The 9,977-nt window shown below is 38.4% G+C and overlaps 1 pseudogene; it reads right to left on the bottom strand.

Moving 5' to 3' along the window:
• Positions 1-449: 449 nt before the first annotated feature.
• LOC148742718 (uncharacterized) lies at positions 450-1,944 on the bottom strand (annotated as a pseudogene).
• Between the last annotated feature and the right edge of the window lie 8,033 nt (positions 1,945-9,977).

Consider the following 9,977-nt stretch of genomic DNA (forward strand, 5'->3'; position numbering starts at 1 on the left):
GCTTACCTTGTTATTGTACTATTTACCTCAGAGATTTTAATTTTTTGTATTCATTATACTGTACTAGGAGCAATTTCATCAATATAAATGGTTAAATTTTTTCTGTTACTTGTTGCCATTAATAGTTGTTGGGTTTAATGTTTGTAAGTACTCCCTTTCTAAATTCATAAGCTTCATGCTTGTTGAATAACGTTCAATCACACGAATGTCAGTTGTTTTTCTTTATCTTATTAACTAGTAAGATCAACACAAGTATCTTGGAATAAAAACATGCCCAAGTGGGACACAACTGATATCTTGCTGTACTGGTATGAACAGGAAACTATCTGACGATGTCGAAGGCAAGGGTAGAAGTAATTTTGAACGTTTTAAAACTACAACAGTGTCAAATGGGGCCGGCTAGGTGTGATCTCTGAAATACGAAACTTCTGAGGAGTCACCAGGCAAAGTCATAACTTTCCTGTTTTAAAATTCTTTGCAATTGACCAATTCAAATTGGCAGCATTGTTAGTGGAATACTCCACAAAAACTTTACGAGTCTGCTTACTCACAGTAGCCATTGTCTCTTGATTCCTAGCAGCTGTAGTGCCAAGTTGAAACTCCCTGTCGTCCTTAACTGCTTTGTCAATAGCCTCATTGGATATATGATCACCAGTCACCTAACATTAATTGTGTAGAATAAAACATGAATGTAATACATGAAGTAAATCATTGAGATTTATATCTATCTCACGTTTCAGTGCTCCAAATCTTCCCTTAAGTCTGCCGAAGGCACGTTCGGTAACTATGCGTGCAGAACAAAGGCGCCACCCAAAGAATTGCTCTTGTGATGTACTACCTCCCCCTGGGAACTCTTTCATTACATAAGGCAATAGTGGGTACGCTGGATCCCCCAAGCACACTAATTGAAACAAGACCAGTATCAGGCACTAGAACCCTTGGTAAAGATGGTATAGAGCCATTTATTAACATTTCCTAGATTTTAGAATTACGGAAAATTCTGGAATCGTGCACACTCCCCGGCAATTTTATCGCGACGTCAGTGAGACAGTATCTGTAATCACAGCTGACTTCCACGTTTAATGAGTATCTGTTTCTTCAGTTAATGTAAGCAGTTGCATTTTCTAAGGGTTGTTTAATAAATATATTTGTTCCATCAACAGCTCCTATGCATTTCGGAAAGCCATGAGCATCATAAAAATTGGACACTGCCTCACACACTTCTTTTGATTTTGGTAATCTAATGCAATCAGCCCTAAGGACGATTGAAATGCATTTGCAAACTCTTCGAACAGACAGTTTCAGACAGTTGATTTTCCGATGCCGAATGCATTAGAAACCTTGCGGTATCTCCCCTCGTCCGATAAATAGTACAAAGTTACTGCTAACTGCTTCTCAACATCAATTGCACGTCTCATATTTGTAGATTGCTACTGCAGAAAAGGTTTGACCTTATCACACAGTCTCATGAAACTCTCCTTGGACATTCAAAAGTTTTCACACCACTCATCCAACACATTTTTCCCACCAAAGTGATGTCCCAAAGGTCTAATCCAATGTTTTTGCTGCTTCGATGTCTTCGATTTACAGATAGATGATGTAATGTTTGACTTAGTAGGCACACAGCGCCATGCTCAATTCTTTATTATGCAACAACAACACAGCCCACGTGCAACGTAATGTATGCTAATTATGCTAGCTTAAACATGACATCTTCCTTTCCAACAATAACAACAACAAATAATAAATGGAATCAAATAATAAGAATAGGAATAATAATAATAATAATGATAATAATAATAATAATAACAATAAAAAACTAAACAAAGAAACAACGTAGATGAACAATTTGCGTGACAACAATCCCTGAACCTGAATATTACTAGAACTCAATGTTTGTTCCACATTGTTGTGACTGCCAAACGTACTTGAAAACCTGTCCATAACTAACTATAACATAGCCTCGTAGTAAGCAACTGTAAAGGCCAACATAGTCAATAAAGTCAAAACAACCTAGTTCAATGCCTGGTCACTGAATGTGAACAGTTCGGCTCATAACATAGCTCAATGCCTAGTCACCGAATGTGAACAGTTCAGTTCATGACATAGTCCTCCCTGAATCTTGCTGGTAGTCTGACAGTCCGGCCACTCGAGTTACACTTGGGGGGTGTTTGTTGAGGACTGCATTGGTTGGATGAGTCCAGGGAAGGGATGGCATCATCAGGTGGTGCAACACCAACCAGCGTTTTGGCCACTGCTAAGGGTGTGGCTGGCTGATCAATAGGTGGTCCCGCAATCACTGGGGGAGACTCATCTGTTGGGAGCAGGTGACGACGGTTTCGTCGGTAGGCAGTACCATCAGGTGTTGTAATCATGAAGGACCTTGGAGCAGTATACTGTGTAGTAACAATGGCAGGCTCCCAAGTCTTTCCTTTTCTTATTCTAGCTGTTTTACCTTCCTTAATAATTGGCAGTGATTTGGTATTCCGATCATAGTACACCTTCTGCTTATCACTCCGTTGTCGCAGCTTCTGCTGGGGGTTATCAACCACTTGAGGTTTCAAAAGAGACTCTACGGTAGGCAGTTTGGACTTCAACATGCGACTCTTTAGCAACTGAACAGGCGACTCCTTTAGTCTAGATATAGGTGCGTTTCTATATTCTAAGAGAGCTATGTAGGGATCATTGCCATCTTCAAAAGCCTTTCTAATTAAGTTTTTGATGGTCTGAATTGCTCTCTCACTCATTCCATTAGACTGAGGGTATCTGGGAATAGATGTGGATACTTCGAATCCCCACTCACTTGCAAAATTACGGAAGGCCTTGCTTGCGAAGGGCATATTGTCAGGAACAATTTCATCCGGAATACCACGTCGGGCATACAGGGATTTCACGCTAGTAATAACAGAGTTATTACTAGCATGAAATCCTTGTACTAGCATGAAATCCTTGTATAGGTTATTTCTCTACTGCGAGGATCGTGCATTATACGTAGCTATAACCGCAGCTCAAAATATATGAACTTCATATATTCACCGTATCTGATTTATCATCATGGGTTTATTAGGAATCAACTTAACGGCCTGCTCCCAGTTGGCTTGTTAGCTCAATTGGTAGAGCGCTGCACTAGTATCGCAGAGGTCAGTGATTTGAATCCCGTACAGACCTGATTTTTTTCAGGTCTGATTTTCGCTATTGCATAAATAGCGCTCTTTACTGCGAGGATCGTGCATCATACGTAGCTATAACCGCAGTTCAAAATATATGAACTTCATATATTCACCGTACCAAATAACAGAGTTAACTGTCTTGTCTTTGAAAACACAAAGTTCAGGATACTTAGAGTAGTAGTCAACCACAACTAAATAGGAGTTAGAATTCAATTAAAAAATGTCCGCGCCAAGCTTCTGCCATGGTCTCTGATGGACTTCATGAGGCAGGAGAGGCTCTTTCTGATTCTCCCTTTGATACTTGGGACATACTGGGCATTTGGCAACCACAAGTATCAGGCAACCATTTGCCAACGTCGCCTACGTGCGTGGTAAGCACGGCATGTTCTACACATTTGCAAGATAATATTATGTGTAAAGAATTTATTGGCTGAAACCTTCTGTTACAAGGCTCGATATTCATTAAGGCTCTAAATCTCGATGCTCGCTGTTCTCTCTATAAAGCGCAGTCCGTATTCAAGACTACCGTCCAGGTTCTGGTCTGTAAAACTCTCAAGTGTCACTATATCCTATATCACACACCTGGTGTGGTAAAATCAGATAATCACCAACTTAATCAAATTAAATGAGTCTGTGGGCGGTTTCACGAGTGTTCATTTTTCTAGGCTATTTCCGTTAACTGTTCTATTATTTCCGTTGAGTTTATTTCAGTTCAATGTAGGCTAGATTTCTCTACATTATGCAACAAAGCTGTAATATTACCAAGCACCACAATTAATAAACCAACACGTTGCATCTTCGTATGAAATTGTAAACATATTATTTAACTTAGTTACCTCACATCCATGCAGCTGCGCCTTCGCCGTACATAAATTCGGACGTGAAAGGTGTTCACACCGCGGCGGTCAAATAATTGACTGCACCGGCTAAAATTTCATCCTCGATTTTGGTGTTCAAAATTTTGAACGCTTGGGCGTCCAAATTTTCGTACGTTTGGCGTGGGTCCATGTGAACGAAACTCCTAAATGCACAAACTTTCGGCCGGTCGAATATTCGTCTGGCACCGTGTGAACGTAGCCTTAGTTTCAAGATTGTGGTTATGAGTTGCTAGTTAGCTTGCTTGCTTTCTTGCTTGCTAGATTATGGGTTGCTTCTAATTGAGGTCTCCGTCTCTTTCCCTCGTTTTCTCTGTAGTGCGGAGGGACACATTTTATCTGATTTTCAATGCGGAAGAAAATTTGGCGACGTTTTCTGAGTCAAAACGCCGTTTCTGATATCTGTTTAGCGTTGTTAGTTAATTTTCTTAAATAGCAGAAAGGAAAGAGGCAGATGGGTTGTGGCTTGTATGATTTTATGTGGTCAAAGAACAGTGCGATGAGCAAAATACCACATGCGAAATTTGAGTGAAGTAAGTACAAGATTAATTTTAAGTCTATGGCATGACATTTATAAAAATTTTTTTAGTCATTTTTGATGAGAAATTTAGTATTTCCCGCTGTTCATAATTTTAGAATGACAACATGACTATTAGATTCTGAATCTTTATTTTTAACTTAACCACAGTGTTTCAGGTTATATTTCATCGCATAAATATGCTTTGAAGTTTACGAGTCTATTCAGGATTAAGCCGGCATGGGAAATCTCTAGCTAGTTCAAACGCCGTGCAATTTATGAGTGCGCTTCCGGTAAAGTAGGGCCTAGATTTTATCCATTTTTTATGATGCATACTTGGAAAAGGTTTGTAGCGCAAAGGGTTTTAATTTTTTTCATTATATAAAGTAACGGTTTTGGTATAAAATCTGACATTAAGTTTATACTGCTATAACCAAGCAAGCATAATGGCTTTGAGTAACAGTGTTTTGAAATGAACTAAAAAGATATGCGTTTCTGGAAGCAACAGTCCAATAATTTCGAATTGCAAGTTCGATTTAAAGGCTTCCTCGATAAAAACCATTGATTGAAACTAGGTAATATCCGAAATTGCAATCGGAATCGTAAGTCTGTCATCAAGGCGGAGAGCGGAGCATCGTGCTATTTTCATGTTTAAGGTAGTTAATAACCTTTTTATGTACACTTTTCACTGTTATTTTAACAGCAACTATCATAACTATAATACACGATCCAAGCGAAATATCCGCAAATCATTCGCACACAAAAGATGATGGGGGCACTGGATAACAACAAATTTTGCAGCGGACGCCTGGAATGCCTTACCCTTATCTCTAATAGATGTGCCCATCTTGAGCCAATTTAAGCGTGGTATCAAGAAAGCGCCTTTTGAATTAGTTTCGTTTTTCGCATGTTAATTTTCAAATTAATGTAGTTTTATCTTCATATTTTTCGATAGGTATTTTTTTCTTTTTATTTTTAAGTAATTATATTCTATGTAGTTACCTTTAGAGGACCCCTTTATAAATAACTTTTTTGTGATGTTGGCATCCTCAATAAAGATTAACTATTATTATTATTATTGTTATTATCAAAAAAGCATTAACACTGGCCATACTACTGAATAAAAGTACACAGAAAAATCGTGGGGCTACTAGAGAAAGCTCACGGCGCTTTGCATTGAGGTTGCATGTAATTATTAAATCTAAATTAAAGTTTCTCTGTCTTGTAATTTTTCTGGGAAGTTCCGACCAAATATGCTGTTTATATAAAAAAGGTTATTTTGATAAAGTAAGAAGAATTAGCGAAGGAATGAATTCCAGGAACGTTTATTACCACTGGAATACAGGTTAAAAGACTCGAGACACTTAGCGTGATATTTTCACTACAATTGAATTATTCCCAACCCTTCTCCCCCAAACAATGTTGACTTTGAGCGTTTGAAAACTTTACTAATACACTGTGATTATTCAGTTCTACCAGCATTTTTAGAGGGGATAGGAAGGGGATAGGAAGGGGAGGGGAGGTTTGCATGTCTGAAGTGGTCTTTTATAATTCATATATATTTCGTTATAAGATATGTTTTCAACAACTGTCCCATGGAGTTTTGACCCCCGTTGTTGTCCTATGTTCTAGGCATGGGAGGTGAGTATTTATTTAGACCGGGATTTTCCGTATTGATTGAAATCTTCTTGTTTCACGAGATATTCAGAGAGCATCCTATCTTGCTCTTATGCACCAAAATATAATAAACCGAAGATTACAAACAATTTGTTGATTTTACAAGAATTTTGCAAACGTTTGATTCCTTTTTTCGATATTTTAAATTTGCGCTGGTGATCCTCTGGGTAATGTTCGCAATTTGTGTAATAAATCAGTCAAGTTTTATTGAAACCCACCTCACTAGATTTAAACGGAAAAAACGTAGAAAATGAATTAACAGGGCCTTTGAAGTCAAATTCTGCGACATCCGTATAAAAAAAATAATAAAGAAACATTAGTAACAAGAAGGAGAACAAGAAAAATAATTTTCGCAAAATTTTTCCTCTTAACGGTAAGGAATTAGTACTTCCTCCTAAGAGCTATAGAATAAAAGTAATTATTTGAACAAATCAAGTCTGCTACCACCACATCACCCAGTGCGCCACAATGATATCTTCCTTCGAATCACTCAGAGAGAAACAATAGTTTTGACAGATGTTCAAGTTGTCGCTTTCAAAAGATAAAGGGAGAAGTTTCCCGCATTATTACTTATTGATGTGAAGTTAGAAAAGTGAAGTTTGACAAGAAGTTATTTTCAAAAAAAAGATCATGCTCTTTTCCTGGATCTAATATTGAGGGAAATTGTGAATGATAACCCGTTAAAAACTGATGTAGCCAAATGCCTGTGTTAGGGTCCTGTAAAATATTTTAGTCTCACTATGGTGATTATCAGTTGCTAGTGTACATAAAAGATCTGGTTTCTTGTATTTTGCTTCTTTCTTTTAACTTAATTTGAATAGAGATTGAAATAAAATATACCCCAGGAGGGAGAATTTTATAAATTTGACGAGGAGCTGAACAACTTTTGCAGATGAGAACATCGAAAAAGTTCGACTCCATGACAGCAAATGATACCCAAGGAGTTGCAGCCTTCGGGCCTCGTCCAAATCGTAGTGAGTAAAAAGCAAAAATTAGGCTGTTGTTATACCCATGCTCAAAACTGCAGGAGTCTCTGTCAAGAGTAAGTTCTTTCGTGTAGAAATGGCGCTACAGATCTCAGATAGAAAGTAGCTGTTATGCAATTGTAAGGTTTTGTATTTTTCGAGAAGCCTCGGAACCCAGCCTTTTCAAGCCTTAGATAGTATCGACAACTCTACTATAAGCTAACCGTTCTTCTCAATATCAGGCGATTAGTAGAGTATCCGTGAGAAAATCAGGTGGAATGAGGCTGGGGGGATACAAATACTCAAGCCACCAATTTATGGTTCCAACCTGGTACGGATGCTAGGTATCAAGAACCGACGACTCACGAGAGTAACAGGTCAAAATACGTAATTCTTTGGAGATATGGTTTCCCACTAAGGGAAACCCCTATTTCCACATTAATCTTTTTGCGTAATTAAGACGCAGTATCTCTAAAAGCGGTCCAGTACATTTTGGTTCGATTTCTTTCAAACTTTGGCCCATTAATCTATATTTCTTTAAAAGTAATCGTAAACACCACTTTGTTTTTCTTTTTTCTGAACGAAAATTGCTTCAGCGCGTTAAGCGCTAAAATGTTTATTTTAGCAGCGCCAATCATTACAAATGGCACAAATTGCCGTGCTAATCTTTCGAAAAACTCTTGGAATTTTTTTTTGCTGTGCATATTTAGATGGATCATATATGAAATTTTATCGCAGAGAGTTTTTCTTTTCTGATGTCTTTTAAAGTTGAGAATTATTGTTCAGTTTGACACCTACTTTGCCATTGCCTCAATGACGGTAAGTATGAAACTTTGGTGTTCCTCAGTACAAAAGTTTAACTTCTTCCCCATGATATTTTTATTCAGAATAACTATTCAAACCTGTCGTGGAACAACCAAAAGCTATTTTAAGGCCTATATCTCCAACGAGCAATCACTTCCGATCATAATTCCTCTATTGGTAGTGGAAGCAATTCACTTAAGTACTCATGACGGAGGTAAATCGTTAGTTTCTCACTGTTACTCGGAAGGCGCTATTGGTAACGCCTAAATATTGAGTTTCTCTCGCTGTACAACTCGAACTAGATAGAATTAGTTTGAGAATAGTTGCTCTAATTTGTCGTTTCTAGATATGAAAGCAAGGACTTCTTACCTTAACAGCGATCAATAAAAAGCGTTAGGTAAATATCGAACCAGGTTGAACAGGCAAGTTCACCAATTTGGCTCAAGTTTTGCATATAAACTTGGTTAGCGGTGCTAATCACAAAAAGGACATCTTAAGATCGAATGGAAATGTTTGATCAAAACAATGCGGTCTTGACAAAACCTCTCGAGGGGACCAGGGGAGCTAACTGGTTTGTTTGTCGACTGCAGGTCGCTGACTGCCATCGCCGGGCTTATTTTTGTTACCCAACATACTGTGCAATCGGCCAATGGGTCCACAAATGTTTCAGCCAGCCAAATTGGAAATTTGAAAGCCGATCGATCTGGAGATAAAAGCATCGCTAGTGAAAGATCTGTGGGAGGAATTGGGAATCGAGTGAAATGGAAATGAAAGGGCAACATCTCTGCTTTGATTTTCTGGAGGAATCGAGACTGGTGGTAATTTTTTGGCGGAATTATTCGCTTCGGGCGACGGACACTTCTAAAATAGGTTTCTGGCCTTGTCTTTCTTTTAGCAGTTGAATACCAACATAGCGCTAACTCGCCGAAAACGCTTCAAAATGGCCTGAGACGCTAGGAATCAACAAAGAAAACAACAAGGGAATAAGGTAAGCCCATTTTATTTCAAAACAAGACATTTTTTCTCTCTTTTAAGGGAAACCGATAACATTCCATACAAACCTTTATAAATATAAAACGTTGCGCAACTCGGTAAGAGTCACGTCCGCTTTTCTAGTAGTGAGCTTGGGCTGCCTGTGTCTAGGTATGCTTTTCAAGACAAGGTTTATTTCTTGACACTACCAAGCCTCCTACTCAGCTTGCTTCGCCCTCAGCCAACGGATAAGCTCGACTAGTCTCGTGGCTAAGGAAATGCAAATTTCAAACTTACGTATATCACTAAAGCATCTAAAAACTCTTCCCCTCCCTACTTTGATAACCATTTTAGCCAAGTTTATTAAAACAACCATTTCTCAGGTTAAGAATACTCCTTTCCTGAACTACAATCAATACCATCTGAACCGGCAAACACGCACCATGATCAATTCTTTAACCACGGGCTCAGTTTGAGCACTCACATAGCAAATCAAAGAGAAAACTTGAATTGTGTTTTAACTGGCAATCTTCAGAAAGAATTTATGGAATAAATTATAATAGTTACAGCTCCTCCAAGTTGGTCAATCCACGATATATATTTCGCGGTAACTTTTCCAGCTGGTTGCCGACCAAACGCCTGCGGTTTTAAATGGAGAAAGATTCCACTTTTGTTCTCAAAGTAACAGATAAGATACAACTGATCAATAGTAAAGGCCAAAAATCAACTCTCACAAGCAATGTCTAAAGCAGTTTTATGTAGGAAAGCCTGAAAAGTTTTAATCATGAGCTACCGAGCCCAAAAGGGTAGAGTCAAACAGGTCGGACCCCTTCTTATCTCTCATCAAATACCATTAATATTGATCATAGAGTGATACTTAATCGTTGGACCGCAAGCAAGAGACTCCCAAACCAGAAATGCCGGTCTTTTGAGACTATGATCAAACGAATTTACGAAGTTCTGCCGCTTCTATGTGTCACCTTCAGCAAGCGTAGGT

Source organism: Stylophora pistillata, chromosome 1 (genome assembly GCF_964205215.1).
Source record: "Stylophora pistillata chromosome 1, jaStyPist1.2, whole genome shotgun sequence".
In the NCBI taxonomy this organism is placed as follows: Eukaryota; Metazoa; Cnidaria; class Anthozoa; order Scleractinia; family Pocilloporidae; genus Stylophora; species Stylophora pistillata.